General features: G+C 38.2%; 1 protein-coding gene and 1 pseudogene across 7 annotated transcripts in view; both read right to left on the bottom strand.

Moving 5' to 3' along the window:
• FSIP1 (fibrous sheath interacting protein 1) overlaps positions 1-25,464 on the bottom strand; it is a 207,893-nt gene that overhangs the window by 80,557 nt on the left and 101,872 nt on the right. The window lies entirely within an intron of this gene.
• Positions 11,394-11,526, bottom strand: LOC122240014 (annotated as a pseudogene).

Below are 25,464 nucleotides of genomic sequence, written 5' to 3'. Positions count from 1 at the left end.
CTATGGTAGCAGCAGTTATATTCAAATCAAAACAATAGGAACTGGACTTGGCACACTCATAATACATCCTTATAATATAAGGTTAGGAATGAAAATGGACTAAACCATTTTCATTGAAGGTAACTTGAGCAGAAGTAACAATGTGCAACGTATTGGAAAAATAAGGTATGAAACAAAAGGGGTTGCAGAATTAATTTCCAGGATAAAACATTGTCCAAGGGGAGATAAAAAGGAAATAGGCAAAAGTCTTAACGGGATAACTAGGCTTTAAGAATGTTTCTTCAGGCATTATCCGGTGATCCTATGTGCTATTTAAACTGTACTTCACTGGCAAGAAAAGAATTTTATGGAGATAGATATTGTGCAATGGAATGTAACAAAGTATTGTTCAAAGGTAACGTCTATTAATTTCTGTCGCTGATTTTGGATCCATTCCTAAGGGTAACTAAAAGCTTTGGGAATTGAAAACGTTAAAGGACTATTAAAAGAAATAAATGCAGAGGAGTGCAACCATGAAATAACACGCAAGAGGTGGGGGAGAGGGTCTTCACATTGAGACAGCCCTGGCAGTAAGCAGATTTTTTGTATTACTAAAATTGTATTATTCTTCAAAATCTAAAAATCATTCAGCAGTAATGGTCTTACCCGATGTAATTTATTTCATTTAAAAGCAGGCTAATGAATTGACATGTCATTGGAAAAGGGTGAGGCATTTTTTTGATGTCAACTTGCAAAAGTCTTTATGCTTAAAAAGAATTAGAATTAAGAAATCTGTTACAATTTTGGCTAAATGGGCACATCTTAAAGGATTTTTTAAAATATTTGGTATTCCTAAGACCTACATAAAATGGGTCAATAATCCATTCATTCATCAAATGGACTTGTAGTCCATCAAAACTTCAGTCCTGCATGAACCCAAACATCAACCTGCAGCCAAGAGGCCAAATAGTACTAGCCTATTCATACAGAAAAATCAAAGTAAGCAGAATTACTTTATTTTAGATTCGTGATTGTTCACCCCAACACGGCCCAGAAATCTGGCTCTGTCTCAACCAACTACGTCACACCTGCTCTTCTCTCCTTCCACCACTCCAACACACACGTGAACCTCACCTTGGCTGATGACCTCACTCGATTTTGCTGGGAAAACAAAAGCGTTTAGGTAAGAGCTCTTTTTTCTTTTCTTTTTTTTTTTTATTTGAGTAGAGTTGGCACATGTGTTACCTTAGTCTGGGGTGTGTAACACAGTGATGCCACAGGTTTGTTCGTTATGCTCTGCTCACCACAAGCGTGGCTACCATCTATCACCATGCTATGCTATTTTAGAGTACCATTGACTGTGTTGCCTATGCTGTGCCTTTGACTCTTGAGACTTATTCATTCTAAAACTGGAAGCCTATATCTCCCACTCCCCTTCACCCATTGTGCCCGTCCTCCCCTGCCGCCCCTCTGGCAACCATCAGTTTGTTTTCTGTATCTACAGACCTGATTCTGCTTTTTGTTTGTGTATTCATTTGGTGTCTTGTGTTCTTGTTTTTTTAGATTCCAGAGAAGAGCTTTGGAAAGTCCCACTCTCACAAACCATAAGAGACTCTTAAATACAAAGAACAAACTGAGGGTTGCTGGAGGGGAGGTGGGTGGAGGGATGGGTTAAATGGGTGATGGGCATTAAGGAGGGCACTTTTTGGCATGAGCACTGGGTGTCATATGTAAGAGATGAATCACTGGGTCCTACTCCTGAAACCAAGACTACGCTGGATGTTTAACTAACTTGAATTTAAATTTTAGAAATTAAAATTAAATTAAAATTAAAAAGAAAAGAACGTCCCACCATCAGATTACTAACCCTTCCATCAATTCCCATTTTCCCTTTCTCTCTGCTATTGCCAGGGAGAGGTGCTCCTCCTCCAATCAAAGCTAAGCCCCTCACCTCCGCATGTACTCTTGACCCTCCAGAAGGCATCACTGACTTGTCCAAGGGGAGAAAGCACAGAGACATCCAGAAATAACTTCCCTCCACTCTACCTTAAAAAATACTACTATTTCCTCTCCCTAAAATATAAGTTCCATGAGAGCAGAGATATTGCCTTGTTCACACTGGCTCTCCAACACACAGAGTGCTGTCATGCAGTAAGTGTGCCATAAAAATTCCTTGAATATTTGTTGAAAATTACATCCTCTTCTCCCGCCACTCCTATCGCCAGCACTAGCCAAGTAGCATGATCCCCACTACATCCAGGGAAAATTAATCACTGTATAACATTTGTATCCCTCCCACAACACAGGAGGAACTTTAAAAATATATACTCTCCCTTATTTTGACTGTCATTCCAAAACTACAAAACAAGATATTAAGAGGAGAGGCTGTGCCTTATTATTTACCACTTGTTGAATTCCAAATCCATGCCTGAATGAGTTCATAAGTTTCTTTAACTATATTGGGGGTAAAGTCCAAAACTCCTTTATGAGTTAAGTTCCAACTCATCTCCTGTTTTTTCACAAGAAATGTGTACGCTAAAATATCTGTTTAATGAATAACAACAAAAAAAGACTCTTCTTTATTTGCAACAAAAGTCATTTAGACATAAAGTTGACAAGTAAAGGACCACTTAATTTACCAGAAAGATTATCTGAGTCTGTAATGAAAACACTGAAAACTGAAAATGTTTTTCCCCCAATGCCATAGACTAAGACCATGGTGAAGTCAATTAACTAGTCTTTATCTCACCAAGACCTAGAAGACCTTTCATTGTCCACCAATCCACACCCTTAGATTTCAAGTTTTTTGCTATTGTGAAGGTGGATGATAACTTTAGTCTGTTAACAAAAGCAGAATAAAGTTTTAATTGATTAATTATACTAAAAATGTAAGGGGGGAGCGATTAATAAGAACAAACAAGATTTCCCCCCCCCCCCCCCCCCCCCCGGGTCATACCACATAGGGCTAAACAAAAGCCACTCTTAAAAAAAAAAAAAAAAAAAAAACACCCTCACAATACAATAGCTACATTTCCATGTGGATTCCTACAAGATCATGATTATGCAAGAAAAACACTGAATTCCCTTTTTTTCTTAAATTCTTGTGTTTCCCAAGAGAGGTTCCACTCTGTGAAATGTGAAATGTGAAAACGGATGCTCTTAGATGAATCTCACATATTTATTAACCAGTAGATTTAAAAATTAAATCAAGTATCAGCAATTTGGAGCTTCTGGTTAATCATGAAAAGAATAAACAGTGAAGGAAGAAACTCTACCTTAATCAACTTTGATAATCAACTCTATCGATCTATCATAGGCTGTACTGAAAATAAAATAAAGTAAAATAAAATAAAATAAAATAAAGCAATGTCTGTGTGACTAAAAACTCAGCCAGTCTCGTTTCTGGTACCATTGACATATATTGCAGAATAACATGGCCAAGACTCAGACTAACATTATCTGCAAACCGGTAAGCCTGCAATTTGCAAGAAGTAGTTTTAATATTGATAAAAAAGATACGAAAGCTTCCAAATAAAGTTACTCTTATTATGATTTCAATATTGTTATTTGCATGAAGAATCACAACTATTTTTCAGTTCACGAGTCCTGCCATTCATATACAGGAACCACTGAAATGTCAAAGACACAACCCTTAAGTTAAATTACCCATTGTGTTAATTTATTCAAAGTGAAAATAAATATCCACCTGGGAAGCTTTGTAAAGTAAATGGTTTCAAAATAAAACGCAAAGACAAAATGGCCAGCTGAACAGACTACCTACCAAAGTGAACGAAACACAAATTTTCAAATTTTTCAAATCAAATGTATAGTCCTTCTCATTTTCAGTTGAAGAAGCAAAACTGAACTTCAGTCAATCATGTCTGATTTTCAGGATGCCTTTAGAATTGAAGTCTAAGACCACAACTAACAAAAAGCAAGTACTTGGCTGCTTCGCAGCAGGATGCACGGATTCCTTTTTCTAAGAAGAATTCCAGACATTCCATGTGTTTCCTATAAAAATAGAAGATGTCCATTTTAAAGTAGCCCAGCCTGAACTCATACCAGCATAAAATGGCCAAGAAATGCACTTATTATGAGAACGTTTACATGTGCTGTTTGTTGTAAGCAAACCACCTATTTCCACTCTCCCCTCGAGCTCTTACTTATAAAACACCGGGCACTGTAAAAAGAGCTTTTGGTCCGAGGCAAAACATTAGATTAGCAAAGCTTCTAGGATGTGGATGAAGGGCTTGATTCTCCCTCTCTCACAAATCAAGTCCTTAAACATTTTTTTTTGAATAATAATATTTGAAGATATCATTTCTCATAATTCAATGGCTCGAGTAAGGAAAATAATTTTTTAAATAAATCAAAGTACCATGACTTTTTAACCTGACACAGTGACATGCACTAAAATATACATAAAAATAATAAAATGAAACAAAACATACTAGGTTTAAGAAACGGTAAGGATTTTTTTTTTTTTAATTGGAGACATCAGAGCAAAGGCCTCATTCTTAGTCTTTGTGGTAGCAAATGTGGAGCTTAATGTAGGGGGATTTACACTGACCTACGTCTAAACTTAGAGAGCCCAAACAGCGAGGTAGGAAGCACAGGCTGAACAAGAGAGACTTATGTGAGCCTTCTAAGTCCTTCACTCAAAAAGGTTCAATGACTCCCTCCCTGCCAGGACTGAGCTTGGCGGAGCCAAAACAGAACTAGTACGGAGCCCATGTGGAAATAAATCTGATAGGAGAGAAGACTGTCACACGCACACAGCAAGTAATTACCTCCTGGGATCAATCCTAAGAGGGAGTATTAGAGGAAAGTAAGAGGGTGACCCAGTCTAGTCCAGGGATTAGCAAAAGCCTTCCCAAAGGAAGAAAAATATACACCAAGTGGCAGTTAACCAGAAGGAAAGAGAAAGAGCACTACCAGATTAGGAATCAGTATGGGCAAAGGCCCAAAGCAAAAGGGCCAAAGCCTATTGGGAGACCTAGTGAGGCAGAAAGAGGGGGAAGATTTGGGTTTGGAAATGTAAATAGTGAGAGATGAGGTTGGCGGGCTCCCGGCAACCATCAATGTCAAGTATTTTGACCTTTATGAAAGTAATTGGAAGTAGGAAATAATAGGCTTGAATTTCCATAAAGAATGGGCTGAAGGTAGGCCTAACATATAACATAGACAGGTGGGAAATAGTTACCAGCCGACGGCAGTAAACCTAGAAAAATAACCGAGACTAAACCAAAAGGCTAGTAGAAGTGGAAAAGGGAGAAGCGGCAGTTTTTAATGAGCTCAGATCTGGTACTTTCATTCACCTTCTATATTGAGCTGTACCATTAAAATTCAAAAAAAGCTCTGCATAATAAGCATTCCATGAATACTTGTTGATTTAATCTGTCTTTTTCACTCCGTGCTTCTTCCTCTTTTTTTTTTTTTTTCAAAATTTTTAATGTTTATTTTTGAGAGAGAGAAAGAGAGAGACAGAGCATGAGCAGGGGAGGGGCAAGAGAGAGGGAGACCAGAATCCGGAGCAGGTTCCAGGCTCCAAGCTGTCAGCACAGAGCCCGACATGGGGCTCGAACCCACAGTGAGATCACGAGCTGAGCCGAAGCCAGATGCTCAACTGACTGAGCCACCCAGGTGCCCCCTTCCTCTCCTTTTTTTTAATAATAGCCCTTCCCATGTCTGTCTGGAATGGCCTCACACCACAGAAGCAAGTTCTTCAGAAAAGTCTGTCAATTCATTTCCTAATATATTAACACTACAGGTATGGGGGAATTATGAAAGAAAAATATGAGGGAGAAAAGTTCTCCCTGTCTTCAAGTTCAGATCTTCATTTCTCTACTGACATTTTACAGGTTGACTTGGTTTTGACATTTAAGAAAATTAGCATGTACGGTGTTTCCTGCTATGAACACCAGTGTATTATGTGCTTTCATCTACCCTGTTCGGTCAACAAATCAACTTCATTCCTTTTATTGACTGACTGACCAGAACACTGAAGGTCAGAATGAATGAGAGACTTGCCTGTCACAGAGCCAGACAGAACACAGACCGGAAGGCCAAGCCAGCTGGAATCTAAAACCTGTGCCCCTTCTTGTTGGCTATACCAGTTCTTGAGTAGCTACCATACCTGCAGCTCACTTTTTCTTCACATACACTGACACCCATTTAAGAATAATACAGCCATGGGGCGCCTGGGTGGCTCAGTCGGTTGGGCGTCCGACTTCGGCTCAAGTCATGATCTCACGGTTGGTGGGTTCAAGCCCCGCGACGGGCTCTGTGCTGTCAGCTCAGAGCCTGGAACCTGTTTCGGATTCTGTGTCTCCCTCTCTCTCTGCCCCTCCCCTGTTCACGCTCTGTCTCTGTCTCAAAACTAAATAAACATTAAAAAAAATTATTTATGAAAGAATAATACAGCCATCACAGCGTGATGTCAGTTTACCAAAGGCTAAGAGAATAGGACATATAAGTTAGTCTTCCTAGCTCTGCTCTGAATTAACCACAAGATCTTAAGCAAATTGTTTGGCCTCCATTTTTCACTGATCAGATGAAGACAACAATATGACTATATAAAATCTATGTACTGTTGTTAATAATAGTTATAAGAGTCCCATGTGGTGGAGCTCAGTCCCTCACGTCAAGAAAGACTTTCTGCCCAGCTGTGGTGAGTGTGGTCGGCAGACAGTCTCTAGCAGGTGGCTCTTCCATGGGCCTCAGCAGCGGAGAGCCTCTTACTGGAGATCACAGGTTCTCCAGGTTGGCCTGCCTTTGGTGACCGAGCAAGGCCGGTCACTTGAGCCAACATCAGCCAACATCAGCCTCCCTCTACCTAAACCTTCCCTGCCCCCCCTTCCCTTTTATAGGTGGCAATTCCTAGTAACCATCTTGCACCCCAAATTCCATCTCCACACCGATTCCAGAGAATCCAAGTTGCCTCACTCCATTGACTTTGGGAACATTAACTGGGTCAACATAAAACTTAACTGCATATTTGAAATGCCAAGAACTCAGGTTACTGTGGAGTAACTGGATTTGAAATTGTTCTCTTAATTAACAGAGGTATATTTTTATTTCACGTTTTAAGCAAATCAAGTCCTGGCAGATGCTTTTGACAAATCTCAAGTGAACGTAAATGTCATGCTTGAACATTTGACTCTTTATTCCAGATAGCTTTGTGAGGAAGTTATGAAGCTAAAAATAAAAGGATAAAATTAAAGCGGCATTTCTAGTAAAATGACAGTGTCGTGCGATGGCACTGCCGTGTCACCACACTGTATGGCAGACAGCGACCGTGTTAAAAATAGATGATATTCCTGCTGTAACCAAAACAGAAGGGAACTTACGGCCTCTCTGCAAACCCAACTCTTATACTTAGGAGTTTACAGGGAACATTTCCCTTCATATCACATGTCATATCAAAACAAAAACCTATACATCAAAAAAAAAAAGCAATAAAGCATGTATTCTCATGATAATAGATTATCTCAGGTTGTTATTCAAAGGACTTAACGTTCTCTACTTACAGAGCACAAACTTTCAACTGTCTCTTGCAAAATCAATTCCGAAATAGAAAACGGGAATTCATACCGTCAATAGGGTTACTGTTATATGTGCACGTGCAATTAAAAGAATACAAAAACAAATACAATAACCAGAAAATGTGATATTCTTCAGTCTGGTTTTCAATGCACGACACAAAGCTGGTTCTATAGCTGTTTGACATCAGCGAATAAACAATCAGCATTTTTGCCAGCAAAGCACAATACGTAAAATCAATAAGAGAAAGAAGATGCACTTATGCGTGACTGCCAAGGTGTTACGCAGTGAGAGCCATTTAATTTCAGTGCTCCTGTCAGAGCACAATCATGCTCATTCTAAGAAAGTCTTTTCCTCCAACCTTCCTGGAAACTGGAAATTAATATATTTCCCTGCTTGCTTATAGCCAATGCTACAATTTTACCTTTATCTAAATCTGGAGGTAATGTTTAAATGCTGGAATTTTAAACTATCCAGGTAAAGGAAATTTTTAAAACATTACATAGATAGCAGTGATATGAAAGGAAATCAAATCTCTAAATATATGACCACTTAATCAGATATGCAGAGAGGCCAAAAGTCCCCATATTCACTGCCCAGCATTTCTTCATTCAAACACTCTTTACTGAGCACTTATGTGCCAGTCGATGTTTGAGTGAGTAAATCTGTTCCAGTAGTGACTACTTTGTTTGGTAAACAGAAACAGAAACGCAGGAAACAAATTTGGCCCAAAAGCCCCACACATGAACACGGAAAGAAATGTACTCCCATATATGAGGAATAAATTAAGGAACCATATAGTGGATATAAACTAAAGAGTGGTGATGGTTCCTCTCCTAAGGGTGTACAAAAGAAGACCGAAGAAAGGTCAATTGGTCAATTGGTTCAGCTGGAATGCTGAACCCGACTTCTTTTATGGGCAGAAAGAGCTGTCAGCGTTTGGTCAGCTGCTATCCTAGTAAGGCTGTTCAAATGGAAAGCCTAACAGGGCTGCCATTTTACCCTGCATGTTATTCAGTGCTACCAATAAATTAAATACGCTGTAAATACTGAATGCTGAGCAATGCCAGAGAAATTCTCGGGAGTCACAAGCTTCCAAATGTATTGTAAGCACTCTGCAACATCCTTACAAACAGAATCTGAGAAGTAGGATACTGTTTTTCATTTTCAAGCTCAGTCATACTCTCGACTGAATTCGAAACAAAGCCAAATACACGCTACTTGAGCAAGAGGGAGGCTGCGAAAGCAGCACTTGGACAAACTGGCAGAAAAATGTCACCTCCCGCAGAGAAATGGAGGTGTTGAAACAGATCAGGTTGATTCTTGTTTTCATTAATGTTTAATCATTTACAGGGCAGACTTCATCTGCAATGAAAATCTGTTCATCAGGTTGAAAGATGAATGATAATTGCTTTGTGAGCATTTTAATATTAACTGGATCAAAATAGGGAACTAGCACAAGGGCAAAAACTAAAATTTGACAATTCTTCCTAAAACTTGTATCATTTTGGGGGTGTGCTGAAGAAGGAAAGAATTTTAAACAGAAAATTTTATTCTCTCACCCTTTGGTTAATTGTGTTTAATTAAATACTTGGTAAGTAGAAGAGTAAACTAACTTTTTAAGTTGAACCTCTTTTTCAAAAACTCAACTGTCTGTGTGGGATTAGGGAATCCGGGATTCATTCTCTAAAGACTATGCTAATGTTTAAGTTGGTTGTGTTTTAAAGAACCTGAAGGCTCCTGCAGACTGTTTTCATTCTATGCCACTACCCCACTCCTGGGCACAGCTACCAAATTTTAGTGCCACCCCCATAAAAGCCAAGGGAGTAAGTTTATTTTTCCCAAGGTTCAACAGAGATCTCTTGTGCTTAGTGTGAGGGCAGCGGATTCCTGCATTAATGCATATTTTTACTAAGTTCTCACTTTATTTCAGCATACTACAGATATTTTCCAAGGTTTTTATAAATGCTGTAGTTTTCTGACTTAAAAATCCAAAATATAGTCATGAATGCCACATATCTGAATACTCCACACCCAAAGTGAATAATGCGAAAATTTCTAGAAACTACCAATCGGAGCACTGAATCATCTTAGATTCAACTTTTAGTAGAAAATGGCCAAAATGGGGCACCTGGGGGGCTCAGTGGGTTGACTGTCCGACTCTTGACTTCGCCTCGGGTCATGATCTCACGGTTTGCCAGATGGAGCCGCAAGTTGGACTCTGCACAGACAGCACTGAGGCTGCTTGGGATCCTCTCTCTCTCTGTCTCCCACTCCCTCTCTCGCTTTCTCTCTCAAAATGGCTAAAGAGCATCCTAAGTTTCCAGAGCATCTCTCGCATGGGCAGGGAGCTGGCTTCCCCAAAAGGCACAGAGAATCCAACGATTCAACCACCCAGGTCCCACTGAGTTCTGGGCTCCACATACTTCCAAGTCCAAAATCCAAAAAATTAGGGACATGTAAACACTGTCCAGGCAATCGCATCCGCATAGGAAGTGGCTGCGAATGTAGGTTCTGGTCACAGAGACCAGGGGGTGCCTCCTGGTTTTGCCAGTTACTAATGGTGTGACACTGGGCCAGTTATTGAATCTCTCTAAGCCCCCGACTTAGAGGGCTGGTGTGAAGCTTAGAGGGCTGAGCTGGCGTGAAGATAAAGATCAAGGATCTGCTTTGGAAAGGTTGCCTGGGTGGCTCAGTCGGTTGAGCATCCAACTCCAGCTCAGGTCATGATCTCAGAGCTCATTAGTTTGAACCCCCATCTGGCTCTCCTCGCATCTCGTATGGGGCTCCCTGCTGTCAGCTAGAAGTCTGCTTGGGATCCTCTGCCCCGCCCCTCATTCTCTCTGCCCCTCCCCCACTTGCGCTCTCTCCTTCAATAAATAAATATTTTTAAAAATCTGCTTTAGGAAATTGGACTGGAACCTAGGGAGATTCTGAGGGTACGGCATTCAGTACGGTAGCTGCTGTGGGGGTGCTCGGTACTGGGGTGATCACTGTTAACATTGTTCTCAGCATTGAGATCAGTCCAAACACTTGTATCTGCTTAGAAAGGGCCTGGCTGTGAATGACATGACTGCCCGTCTCTCCCCTCCCCCCATTAATCGACAGAAGAGAAAAAGCACTGGTTGAAAAGGAAGGTAAGGGTATTTTGGCACTAGGCCTCTTTTCAGAACTTAGGAAATAAAATGACTGGTGCCTCTAAGCACACTCAAGGGAAAATCCAGGTCAGTAGCTTGAAACTTCATCCAGCTGCATGGAGATACAAAAATTAATTGTACATGATGCTGATATGATCATCATAGTAATAACAATCGACAACATTATAACACAACAACCTGGGAGAAAAATATCAGGCAAATTTTTTGGATTACTGATGCTCAGAGTGGTTATTCAAATTTCTAAAGACCACACAGCTGGTAAAAAGAAGAGCCAAGATTCAAATCCAAGTCTGTTTCATTCCAAATGTCCGTAACCACTAAAATACATTCCGAGTGTCCTCCCCAAAAGCTACAAACCTCATGCCCCAGCCCTACATGATAGGATGAGATGGATAGGATGGGTGGGATAGAAATTCATGGCATGTTCATTACAGAAGTGTGTGGTCTAAGTAACCGAAAGAAAGGGTCAGGCTCTCTATACACTGAAGAGCATTCCACACAAAGTGTCAACCTAGAACGAGGGCCATTTAATCATCTTGCAATGTGGGGACTAAACAATTGAGAGCACAGGATAATCACAGAGCTTTTCACTCTTAGGATGTGCAGACCCTAAAGCACATGTGAGCCATGATATTAAATCTCACAACCACAAACAGCCAAAAGGTATAGAGGAGGAACTTAACCAATAGCAGTGAAAAATGCAGCACTTGAAGAAGACTTTTTACCAACCCAGGAATAAATGCAATACAGTCTGATATAGACAAATAAGAATTTATTTTTTTTAAATCATACAATTGGATTAATCATAATTCTTCACTTGATCCTAGCCAAAAGGCCGAGAAGTGATAGATTAATCATAATTCTTAGTTCATAACACATATGCTTGTCTTTCCTTAATGGTCTATGCATGATCAGCTTTCGTATTTAATCATTTGTGTTTTTATGTATATATTTGTATGCTTTAGATACTATACTGTATGGTCATAAACTCACCACCTGACATGGGAACTGGAACATTAGCAACCACTGATGTCTCCCAAGTGCTTCTCCCTACCCACCTGTGTTAACTGTTATCCTGAATCATGTACTTGCCATTGACTGCTTTTTGTTTTGTTTTGTTTTGTTTTGTTTTGTTTTGTTTTGTTTTAAGTAGATTTACATATTTGGGGGGGAGGGGCAGAGAGAGCGGGGAAAGAGAGAACCCCAAGCAGGCTCCAGGCTGTCAGTGCAGAGCCCAACGCAGGGCTCAATCTCATGAAACCATGAGATCATGACCTGAGCCAAAACCAAGAGTTGGACGCTTAACCAACTGAGCCACGCAGACACCTCTCACTATTTTTTTTAATACATAGTTTACCCTGTGCATGTATATCTGAAAAGAATATTTTTATAGTTTTAGTATATTTAATTTAACATATTAGAAGTTTAAATGAGGGAAAAAAGATATATCAATAGATTCAGAAAAGCATTTGATAAAATTTGATGCAAATTCTTGATAAAAACAGTAATTAGGAATAGAGAAGGGAATATCCTTAACCTGGTGTATTTTTTTTTTAATCTATAACAAACATCACACTTAATTGGAAAACGTTAGAAGTATGGCCTTTGAAATCAAGAACAAGAAAACAATGGGGACACCTGGGTGGCTCAGTCAGTTAAGCATCCGCCTTTGGTTCAGGTCATGATTTCATGGCTCATGAGTTTGAGCCCCATGTCTGGCTCTGCACTGACTGCTCAGAGCCTGGAGCCTGCTTAAGATTCTGTCTCCATCTCTTTCTCTGCCCCTCCCCCACTCCCGCTCTGTCTCTCTCTCTCACTCTCAGATATAAACAAACATTAAAAAAAAAAAAGAAGAAGAACAAGAACAAGAAAAGAACGCCCATTATCATCAATTCTATTCAACATTGTCATGAAGTTCTTAACAGTACCAGGAAAAAAAGGCACAAATAATGGAAAAGAAGAAAACAAAAACGTCAATGATGATTATACACATAGAAAGCCCGAAAGAATCCACAAATAAGTTATTATTTTTTAAAAAAGAGGGACACCTGGGAGCTCAGTCGGTTAAGCGTCGGACTTCGGCTCAGGTCATGATCTCATGGTCCGTGAGTTTGAGCCCCACATCAGGCTCTGTGCTGACAGCTCAGAGCATGGAACTTGCTTCGGATTCTGTCTCCCTCTCCCTCTGCCCCTCCCCAGCTCACACTCTGTCTCTCTCAAAAATAAATAAACATTTTAAAATAAAATTTAAAATAAATTTTAAATTTAAAATAACATTTAAAATAAAAATGTTTTAAAAAGAGAGTTTAGCAAGATAGCTGGATATAAGATCCATATACAAAAACCAATCACATTTCTATACATCAGGAATAAGCAGCTAGAATACATGATTTACAAGACATGATGTATAATAGCATTAAAAATATCAAGCAACTAGGAATAAACATTTTTTTAAATAGATGGAAGATTCGGGGCACCCGGGTGGCTCAGTCGGTTAAGCATCTGAGTTCGGCTCAGGTCATGATCTCACAGTTCGTGGGTTCAAGTCCCCCGTCAGGCTGTATGCTGACAGCACAGAGCCTGGAAGCCTGCTTCAGATTCTGAGTCTCCCTCTCTCTGCCCCTTCCCCACTCAGGCCCTGTCTCTCTGTCTCTCAAAAATGAATAAACATTAAAAAAAAAAAAAAGATGCAAGATTCAAACATGTGAATATTTACACTTTATTAAAAGACACTAAAGAATACCTAAATAAATTGAGAGATATATCAGGTTCCTAAGGAACACCTAATATCATAAAGATGACATTCTTTCCAAATTCATCTAAAAATTCAATACAATGCTAATCAAAATCCTAAGAGAATTGTTTATGGAACTTAAGAAGCTGATTTGTAAGTTCACACAGAGAAGCAAAGAAAAGGCAAGTCTTCCTGAAAAAGAAGAGCCAGGAGGGGAGCTGTGCACTATCCGATATTAGGACCACTTACAAAGCTGACTGACTATGACTCAGGGTAGGGATAGACATACTGACGCATGGAACAGAAGAAAGCTCAGAAAAAATCCCAAGCACATCTATGACCTTAATATATGACAGAGGTGGTGAATTATATGATAAAAATGAAAACTGAACCTTTATTTCACATCATACAAAACCTAATTCCAGATAGATCAGAACTTAAAACACTGGAAGCAAAACTATAAAAATTTTAGTGAGGAGTATATTTTCTAATTCCTTCTGATCTTGACAGGGAAGGTTTTCTTTAAAAGAGTTCATTATAAAATATTCATGAATTTGACTCTGTTAAAAAGTAAGGACATCCAATCGTTAAAAGTCACCCTAGAAAAAGTGGAAAAAGTTGCAAACCAGGAGAGGATATCTCCTATCCATAAAGCTTCCAGAGGATTAGTATCAAGAACATACATTTTTTAAAAAATTCCTATACTAATAAGAAAAGCTGAATCAATGAGATTTTTAAAACTAGGCCAAAAACATGAACAGGCCTTTTTTAAAAGAAGGAATACATATGGCAATTGAATATGCCATACATATGAATTGAATACATATGGTATTGAATAAATATTTAACCTCGTTAGTGATCAGCAAAATACAAATGAAGACCCTTCTAAACCCACATAATTAGCAACATTCAGAAGTCCGATAGCATCAAGTGTTTAAAGAGAATATGGACAAGACTTCCAAAGTGTTTCTGGTAGGAATGTAAACTTAGGTACAACTGCTTTGGAAGACAGGATTGCATTATCTTATAAAACTGAACATTCAGACACTCTATGACCCATCAATTCTACTCCAAAGTAGAAACCAGAGGAACTCTTACACATGTAAAACACACAACACATACAAGAATGTCCACGGCAACAGCATTCATAATAACAAAAGGCTGGAAATAACCCACATGTCTATATACAAGAAAATATGTGAATAAATTTAGGTATATTCCCACTATGGAATAGTACGTTGCCCGCAAAAAGAGTGCACCATTGATGCATGAAAAATATAGATAGACCTTGGCAGCGTGATACTGACTGAAGAATTAAGCACCAAAAGATTACCAATGCTATGATACCCTTCTATCAAATATAAAATTCAAGGATGTATTGAGCCAGGCATCCACATTTTTCCACGTCCACAAACTGAAACCTCTACCTCTCTAAAAACTCATCCTAGACATACAAATCTTCAGAATTCCCACGGCATAATATGCAAACCACTCCATTTATTTCATTTGGTAAATTAAAAAATCGTACACTTCATCAACATCAAATGAAATACAAATGGATAAGACTGAAAGTATACAGTGGCAGACATTACACCATCTCTCATCACTTATTAGGCATAGTTTGCTTGCTCATTTGAGTATGGAGATCATACTAATAACTCGAGTAAACCAGAAAAACATGGTATTTAATTGTGAAAAGGCATGTTTTGGAAAACAGCTCAGTCACATAATTTATCTCGCCATACTTGGCAAGGCTACTTGTATATACAGTGCCTATCTGTAGCCAGTTTTGAGTGAAGAGGGAAGGCCATACGTTTGCCTAAAGATCACTTTTAAGTCCGGTAAGGAAATCTTTTTAGCTCCTAAATTAGAAGCCAGAGAAGCTTGGCAGCTTTCACATGTGGGAAACCTATCGAGCAGTGAATAGAATAATTATTCCCAAGGACTGAGCGTTCTGGACACAAAAATGCAGCTCAGTGCTCCATGAAAGCCACATTCGCCCTCCCACTAACTTTCAGGCAAACTAAAAATGTGGGCTTTTTTTCTTTTCTTTCTTTTTTTTTTTTTTTTACGCACCTTAATGTCATTAGTCTGTTCTGATGACAAATAATTGCTTTTCATTGCCAGATATGTAATATATTAGCTATATGAATACAACAGATTAACCTGCTGTCCTGAAAACTGCTATTTGTGTCCTGAATATTAAACCAGTGCTTAATAGGTATTGGAGAATCTGCAAATTAAATGTAATAGCATTACCATGAGTTGTTATTACCATAGATATTTAGGTTCCACTCTTATATGCCTTATCCACACTTATAAAGACTATACATAAAATAAGGGTTTTTCTCCTTTGAAAAGGAGAACAGAATACTGATAAGATAGTTTTAAGCACTGTGCCTTTAGTATTCTTTATCAACCCTTCCATGTGTCAGAGTGGTGTTCTATTCGTCAGTGGCAGAAAGTATCAAGAGACTGGGAGAAATACAGTAGGAAAGCCCCCATAAAAGTATGGAAATGAGAATACTCTACAAATGTAGATCAATGCTTTGTGACAGAAATGGGGATATTGAAATGGGTTAGGTTTTCTAAATCGATAATGTCAAAAATTATTTGGTATGTAATTCATGATATGCAGTAACCAAAACACAAATACTTTTATTTCCTATAAAGTATTCTATGACACCCTAATTCCAAAGAACACATATACACATTCCAAAACTTCTTGCATACATTGACAATGTCAGTGACATGCAAATTAACACAGCCTTTCTGGAAAGCATGAACTTGAGTTTAATCATACATATATCTCTCCCCCAACTAGACTATGAATTGAGAGCAAGAACTGTCTTCTTCCTTGCTATATCGATGTTGCTTAGGGAAACATTTTTGACTGAGTGAATGAACTTGGCATTATGTATCAAGAACCTTTAAAATTTTTTCACACTCCTTTAGACCAGTAATTCTACTCCTAGGAATTCATCCTAAGGAAATTATCAAAGACAGAAAGAGAAATATATAAGAATGTTTGTCGCAACATTCTTTCTAGTAACACAAAATCTAAGTGTCCAACAACAAGGAAATGGGTAAAATGCGGTGTATCACACAATGTAATATAGTATTAGGTAGTTATTTAAAAGCATATTCACAAAGTGTAATTATTGACAAGGGGTATTTTCATAAGATAACACTATATGTACAATCTAAATAATGTGTATATACATCTATAGACACCTAGATTCTAATTTATTGCAAAGGTATGCATGGGTATATTTGTATATACAGAAAAAGAACTTGTAGAAAGAGAATACACCAAAATGCTAAAAGTAGTTAACACATTTTGCTAATAAATACAACTTAGCAGTCCATATATTTAAAAACTTACAAAAGTAACTAAAGTTATACTTAGTAAATGAAAAATAAATAATTTAGCTAATAATAAACACACTCTTTTTTGTGTGTGTTCTATCTGTAAGCTATCCAATAATCACCAAAATGAAGCATTTGGGATTTAGTCTTATAAAGTCAGAAACAAGACATTCATAAGGAAGAGGAAAATATGTAAATACAGGTTAAACACCACAAGAGCAGCTCCACCCAAATGAGCACATGCTTTAAAAATAGTCACACACATAAAATATCTCATCGGAAAGGTAAATATCAGTGAACACTTTGTTTGAAATATAGAAGAATTCATATTTAGAGTAATGATAACAGATGCACACTTTACAAAAACGCTCGAAAATCTTTTAAAATAATAAATACAGTTGTTTCCAAGCTTTGCTTTCTAAAAATATAAATTCAGCTACCAAGCCTTATCAAGGGTGTGGGATTTTCCTCTTTCAATAGTGTTTTATGTTATTGCTACCTAAAGTCAATGACAATATGCAAACTGTGGACAAATGCAGTGGAAACGCTGTAACCCCACAGGAAGGCAATCTGAAATCACATGGCTGAGTCGGCCTCCCTCTATCCTCTGTCCATACCAAGCCACAAGGCCTGCTAAAATGAAACAGTGGAGACTAAGTTCACTGACATGCTTTTAGGTTTTTTAATTCTTCGGATATGTTCTGTTGTCGTTGTCTTTTTTTTTTTTCTTTAATTTAGGAATCGTGCCTACTTTTATAAAGGTCTCAGAAAAATTCAAAAGCAAGGATGTTAGGCTATCCATATGTGCAGGTCCCTTCTTAAGCCGAGGGTCCTCAGCTGGTTACTCTGTCTTTGAATCTGTTTCTCTCCTTGTTAGTTAAAACAAGCTCAGTAGATTCTCATGACATTTTAGGAGGTTCTACACTCAGACAGCCAACACTGGATTTTAAGAAAGATGGAAAAGAGGGGCACCTGGGTGGTTCAGTCGGTTGAGCATCCACCTTTGGCTCAGGTCATGATCTTGCAGGTTGTGGGTTTGAGCCCTGGGTCAGGCTCTGTGCTGACAGCTCAGAGCCTGGAGCTGCTTCGGATTCTGTGTCTCCCTCTCTCTGCCCCTCCCCCACTCATACTCTGTCTCTGTCTCTCTCTCTCTTTCTCAAAAATAAAAAAAAAAAAAATTTTTAATTTTAAAAAGAAGAAAGAAAGAAAGAGAAAGAAAGAAAGAAAGAAAGAAAGAAAGAAAGAAAGAAAGAAAGAAAGAAAGAAAAGAAAAAGAAAGAAAGAAAGAAAGAAAGAAAGAAAGAAAGAAAGAAAGAAAGAAAGGAAAAGATGGAGAAGAGTTCAGTATAATTATTGCAAGAGCCTGGGAGTCCAGGTAGGCTAAAAACTAAGTAACCAGGACCTCTGAATATATTCAATCAAGCTTTAGAAACCAAACAGATCAGGACAAATATCACACAGCCTTGTACATTTTTCTGAACTGTTCCCCCGCCAAACTGATATGGAAAAAAGAACCTCCAACCCAAGTAACACCCAAATTTTGGTCAGTCTCAGCTACTATTCAGTTGGGACAACCATGAAATCTAATTTCCTTTTTTTTTTTTTTTTTTTGTTTTAAGTTTATTTTGAGAGAGAGAGAGAGCGCAGGGGAGGCACAGAGGGAGGGGGAGAGAGAGAATCCCAAGCAGGCTCTGCTCCTGACATGGGGCCTGATCTCACAAAACATGAGCTCATGACCTGAGACAAAACCAAGACTGAGCTATCCAGGTGCCTCCATGAAATCTAATTTTAAAATAAGAGCTCTTCTGGGGCACCTGGGTGGCACAGTCAGTTAAGTGTCTGACTTCAGCTCAGGTCATGATCTCACAGTTTGTGGGTTTGAGCCCCGCATGGGGCTGATGTTCGAGCCCCACATCAGACTCTGTGCTGACAGCTCAGAGCCTGGAGCCTGCTTCAGACTCTGTGTCTCCCCCTCTCTGCCCCTCTCACACTCATACTCTGTCTCTGTCTCTCAATAATAAAATAACATGTTAAAAAAATTTTTTTTAAATAAGAGCTCTTCTATATCTGAGATGACACAGAGCTTGGTACAAAGATAACCCAGTTGAACAGGCTACTTTACCACCATATACAAGAAAAGCAGAGATACCAAGAAGAATATTTATGTTAAAGCATTTTAATGATTAGCCAGTGTTAAGAAATACTAATCTATTAAAAGGATTAACCCAACAATGTCATCACACGTGTTTCCCTGGCTACATAATTTTCCATTTGTCACGGGTACAAATTTTAACATTAATATTTGTAATAGCCACAAGGTACCAAAGCTATTATTTGTCATAATAAATGTTCGGCTTTTCCAGCTCTGAATCTTTCAGCACCCACCTGAATGTTTACAATCATGTAAGTGAAGTCTATACCACAGTAATCTGAAAGAGTAAAACTCTTAAGCAAGCTCCCTAGGTACTAGACTAATTTAAATGAATGAGGGGCGCCTGGGTGGCTCGGTCGGTTAAGCGTCCAACTTCGGCTCAGGTCATGATCTCATGGTCCGTGAGTTCAAGCCCCACGTCGGGCTCTGTGCTGACAGCTCAGAGCCTGGAGCCTGTTTCAGATTCTGTGTCTCCCTCTCTCTCTGCCCCTCCCCTGTTCATGCTCTGTCTCTCTGTCTCAAAAATAAATAAATGTTAAAAAAAAATTTTTTTTTAAATAAATGAATGAAATATACTTCTTTTTTTTTTTACCGTTTTTTAATATTTCCGTTTATTTTTGAGAGAGAGACAGAGCAAGTGGGAGAGGGGCAGACAGAGGGAGACACAGAATCTAAAGCAGGCTCCAGGCTGAGCTGTCAGCACAGAGTCTGATGTGGGGCTCGAACTCACGAGCTGTGAGATCATGACCTGAGCCGAAGTCAGACGCTCAATGACTGAACCACCCAGGTGCCCCTGAAGTATACTTCTTCAAACAGAGAAGTGGGGAAATTTTAAGAATGAAGCCCAGAACCTTACATCATCAGGGTAGTCTTAAAGCATAAAAAAAGTAATTTTAGTATAAAAGGAAACAGTTCTTTATAGAAAAGCTAGTAAACATCTGACATCACTATCCCAAAGAATTAGCAAAAGATAAAAACATAAACAAGTTGACAAAGAATTAGCAAAAGATAAAAATATAAACCAGTTGACAAGTTGACAAGGGTGTTTGATAAATACACATACAACAGGGCAGGAGCCAGTTCTTAAAGAGGACATATGCAGGACACCTGCCTTCCCTCAGAGACAGTGCTGTAGCTACCGTGACAGGGACTGCAAGTTGCCTCTCAAAGACTTTGACATAGTATCAGTGTTTTTAGTTGGCCATATAGCCACTCAACTAAAGACTCATTTTCCAGCCTCTCTTGCTGCTAGGAATGGCCATATAACTAAGTTTGGGCCAGTCGGTTGTGAGTATAGAAGCTATATGCAAATTCTGAGTTATGACCTTCCCCCTGGCTTGAACATGGTTGCGATGGTGACAGGAATAGCAGGCATCTTAGACCAGGGGCTGGAAACCAGGTGAGCATCAAGGTACAAGAAACCTGGGTCTCTGATAACTACGGAATGATAGTCAGCCCTGGACCTTCCATCTAGACATACACGTGGCAGAGAAATAAACTCTATCTTGTTTGCACCATGATTCTTCAGGGTTTCTCTATAAATAGCCATCCACTAAATTCTATTCCTGAAATCATTATTACACCATATATTAACTAACTTGGCTTTAAATAAAAAATACAACTAAATAAATAAACAGCCATCAATCATTAGTCAAACTAATATAAGAGCTAACATTTATTTAGCATTTACTACATATCAGACACTGTGCTAAGTGCTTTACATAATCTCTCACTCACTCAAAATAGTACTTTAAAGCACTTATGGAGTACTTATGGAGGAGAGACAGCTTATGGAGGAGAGGCAGCTTGTCTGAAGTCACTCAGCTACCAGGGCTTGGACACAGGCCTATGTGACGCTGGTGCCATGGCCAGACTCTGAACTACCACCCTCTGCCCTCTAAATTCCATTTGTCTGATATCCAGAGCAACCATGGTCCCCTCCTACAAAGCATCTCAAGCACACTGAGTTTGTCCCTCAAATTTGACTGGCATATCTTCAAGACTATGCAGAAGCAAAACTCTATAATACTCTCATTGGCCCTGCAATGATTTTTTTTTAATATGATACTTAAAAAGCACAAGCAACAGAATGAGAAAAAAAAAAGTTGGACTACATCAGACTAAAAAGCTTCCGCACAGCAAAAGAGATCAATCATCAACCAAATAAAAAGACAATCTGTAGAATGAGAAAAAAAAAATTTGCAAGCCATATATCCGATAAGGGGCTAATATCCAAAACATACAAAGAACTCATACAACTCAATATCAGACCACCAAATAACCCCATATAAAAATGAGCATTTTGGAGAATAGACATTTCTCCAAAGAAAATATACATAAGGCCAACAGGCACATGAAAAGATGCTCAACATCACAGATCATTAGGGAAATGCAAATTCAAACCACAATGACCACAGTGGAGTTACCTCAGCCTATTAGAAGGGCTAGCATCAAAAAGACAAGAGATAATAAATGCTAGTATGGATGTGGAGGAAAGGGAACTCTTGTACACTCTTGGTAGGATCATAAATTGGTGAAGCCATTATGGAAAACAGTATGGAGGAATCTCAAAACATTAAAAATGGCACAATCTTACGATCCAGCAATGCTACTTCTGAGAATATAGTAATGAAAACACTAACTCGAAAAGATTATCTGCAATCCATGTTCATAGCAGCAATATTTACAGTAGTCAAAACATGGAAACAATGTAAGTGTCCAAGTGTCCATCAATGGATGAATGGATAAATGTATGTTGTATACATAAGTATATAGAAGAGATATGCATTGGAATATATATATTGGAATATATATATTGGAATATATATATATTATATATTAATGTAATATTACTCAGTCATAAAAAATGAGGAAATCCTACCATTTGCAACAACATGGATGGACTTTGAGGGCATTATGCTAAGAGAAATAAGTCAGAGAAAGACAAATATCGTATGATCTCACACGTAGAATCTAAAACAATAACAACCAACTCATAGAAAAAGAGATCAGATTTGTGGTTACCAGAGGTGGGGGTGGGGAGGGGAAACTGAAGGAAGGTGGTCAAAAGGTACAAACTTCCAGCTGTAAGATACATAATGGGATGTAATGTACAACATGATCACTGTAGCTAACACTGTTGTATGATCTATAGGAGAGTCATTAAGAAAGTAAATCCTAAGAATTCTCATCTCGAGAATTTTTTTTTGCTTTACTTTTTTCTCCTTTCTTTTCTTTTTATTGTATCTATATGAGAAGATGAACGTTAGATGAACCCAGTATGGTAATAATTTCACACTGTATGCAAATCAAACCATCATGACACACACGGTGAACTTATACAGTAAAATGCATGTCAATAATTTCTCAACAAAACTGGAAAGACAAAACTATACACCAAATAGTTAAGAGTTTTTTGGTTTTTCGTTTGGGAGTAGTTTTGTGTTTGTTTGTTTGTTTGTTTGTTTGTTTAGAAAACAGGACATTATGGAGGACCTTTATTTTCTGCCTTATATATTTTTATAATGTTTGAACATCTTATAATGTTTTTTATAACCAGCTAGCATTACTTTTATTATCTGAAAAGGCAGTAAAGATTTTTAAATTTTTTAAATTTTATTTATTTTAATAATAAATAAATAAACTTTATTTAAATCCAAGTTAGTTAACACATAGTATAATAATGATATTGGCAGGGCGGTAAAGATTTTTTTAAAACACAGCCCAGGAATTTTCCTGTTTGGAAATTTAAAAATGTGTAATTGAAGGCGTGCCTGGGTGGCTCAGTTGGTTAAGCGTCCGACTTTGGCTCGGGTCATGATATCACAGTTTGTGAGTTCGAGCCCTGCATCTGGCTCTGTGCTGACAGCTCAGAACCTGGAGCCTGCTTTGGATTCTGTGTCTCCCTCTCTCTCTGCCCTTCCCCTGCTCATGCTCTATCTCTCTCTCTGTCTCTCAAAAATAAATAAACATTAAAAAATTTTTTTTAATTAAAATGAAAATTAAACAAATAAAAATAAAAATCTGTAATTGTCAGTTATAAAGAAAAAGTGCCAAAGTGCTAGAGAAATGTAATGATGTGGATGAAATGTTCTAAGAAAAACAAACTCAGATTTTTAAAAATCAATTTTCAGCCATATTATACTAACATAGATATACAGCAGCCTACAACACTAACTATAGGGTAACATGGGAAGAAAGTTAAGTGAGAAAAGTTAGGCAGAAATAATATAAAGGTAAAAGAGATCGCATGAAAAGAATTACAGAGGTGTGATAAATGTACAAAATGTGTGGGCTAGAGATGGGCTAAAAGGTTTTTTCTGAGCTTCCTAGAAGACAGGGCAAAAAGGTGCTCAGAATGTCAATCAGATCATAGAAAGTGAGCCATTAGAAGGAAGCACAACTGATTTTGGCACCAGAACCCACTGAGATGCCTCTCTGGCAAGTCCACAGCAGGAAGGTACTTTTTCACATAATGAATTGTGTCTCCAAACACATGAAAGATTCTTGAACTTTGGGGCCCATTTTCAAATACAGAAGTTCAATAATTTTAAGGCCAAAATTTGAATAACTTAAAGCTGAAAGACAAGCACATTACACAGAAGCTGAAATAAAATGGTCCCGATACAGTTACCGGACCAGTTTCTAACCACCTTCTCCTTTATATAAATGATATAGTGTAATTTACTTTCCATAATTTACTTTCCTTGCAGATGCCAATATCCTAAATATTAGTGACCCATTTTTAAATATGCAGCACTAAAATCATTATGGTCTGACATTTTTATAGGCTTATAAAACACATTTTGTTCCAACTGTTTTTATTAGGAGAAATGTGGCCTGCTGAAAACCAAAACCCACATATTTTACTTTGAAAAAAAAAAAAGGCAGCTGGAAATATAAAACCCCACACATTTGCTTTTAACACTGCTTGGGAACTAAAACCTATAATGTGAACTTGACGTCTATTAATGGGTTGCTCAAAGAAACTGAGACTATGTTTTCACAGAAAGCAGCACTCAGCTCATGCCACAACCCATGGTATTCTCACTGCTCCCCAGCAAGGGGGTGAGTGGGGTGGCCATGCCTGCTGAGGCTCCCCGGATGAGGGCCTGCTTTCACAGGCATCTCTGTACCGTTGTGTCTTCAGTCTCAAGAATACAGAAACAAATTCTTTGGAATTTAGCCTCTGGGGAGGCAAGCGAATTATGTTAACCACATGCAAACATTTATATTACTCTCCGGTTTATTTCCATTACCTTCCCCCTGAAATTGCAATTTAAAATCAGATCTTAGAAGACTACATATGACAAGACATCCATAGTTTTTCCTTTTCGTGCCTCATGAAAGGACAAAATTTGTGAAACCAATTATTTAATATCATTTAAAGTTCAGCACTGTAATCACAGATGTATTGAAGTGAATATTTGTTTCTTAAAACACAATGTATCCCCAACTCTCCTGCTATAAATTAAATGTCAAGCACAAATGGAGGAAGGAGATAGTCAGAAGTAACTCTGACATTTGGAAATGAGGGGGGAAAAAACTCTTGGAACAAAGAAGTGATTTTAGCAATAACGGGATGAGTCAACGTATAAAAATTAATCCTGGTCCACGATTAGGGGATGAAAAAGAATGAAACTAAGTATAAGTAGACAGTAGATATAACTAGATAGGAGGGGGTGGAGGCAAAGTAAATCGGCAGCAGAGGCCTGGTTGGTCTGAGTGGGTTCTTGGAGAACAGGTCAGCAGAAGCTAATGGGATGGTTAACAGTCGAATGAGCCAAATGATTTCCAACACATCCCAAACACAAGTCTATATAAGCTCTCTGCTAGTTGTTCCTTTAGTACATGTTTCCAGTTGGAACTTCAAAACCTTACATAAACCACGACCAAGTGGGGTTTATCAAAAGAATGCAAGACTGGTTGAATATGCAAAAATCAGTGCAATCTACCAGATTAGCAGTCCAAAGGGGAAAATATGTATATGATCCTATCAACTGATGCAGAAAAGCATTTGACAAAATTCAGCATTTGTTCACGATAAAAACTCAGCAACATAGGGAACTTCTTCAACCTGATAAAACCTGCAGCTAACATCATACTTAATGGTGAAAGATTGAATGGTCCCCCCCCAAGATCAGAAACAAAGCCAAAATATCCACTCTCATTACCCCTATTTGACATTGTATGGGAAGTTCTGGCCAGTATAAGAAAAGAGGCAAGGAAAAGAAATAAAAGGCATACAAATTTGCAATAAAGAAATAAAGCTAATCCTACCCACAGACAACATGAATGGCTATGGAAAAAATCCCAAGGAATCAGGAGAGGGGGGAAAAAAAGCTCCTGGAACAAAGAAGTGATTTTAGCAATAACAGGGCGAGTCAACATATAAAAATTAATCCTATTCCTATATACTCTAGCAATGCACAATTAGAAACCAACATCACGTCACTCACAAAACTTCCAAAAGATGAAATACTTAAGTATGAATCTAAAATATGTACAAGATCTGTATGTTAAAGACTACA

This window comes from Panthera tigris, chromosome B3 (genome assembly GCF_018350195.1).
Source record: "Panthera tigris isolate Pti1 chromosome B3, P.tigris_Pti1_mat1.1, whole genome shotgun sequence".
NCBI classification, from domain to species: domain Eukaryota; kingdom Metazoa; phylum Chordata; class Mammalia; order Carnivora; family Felidae; genus Panthera; species Panthera tigris.
Note: the sequence above shows the minus strand (reverse complement) of the source record. Positions and strands in the feature narration are given on the sequence as shown.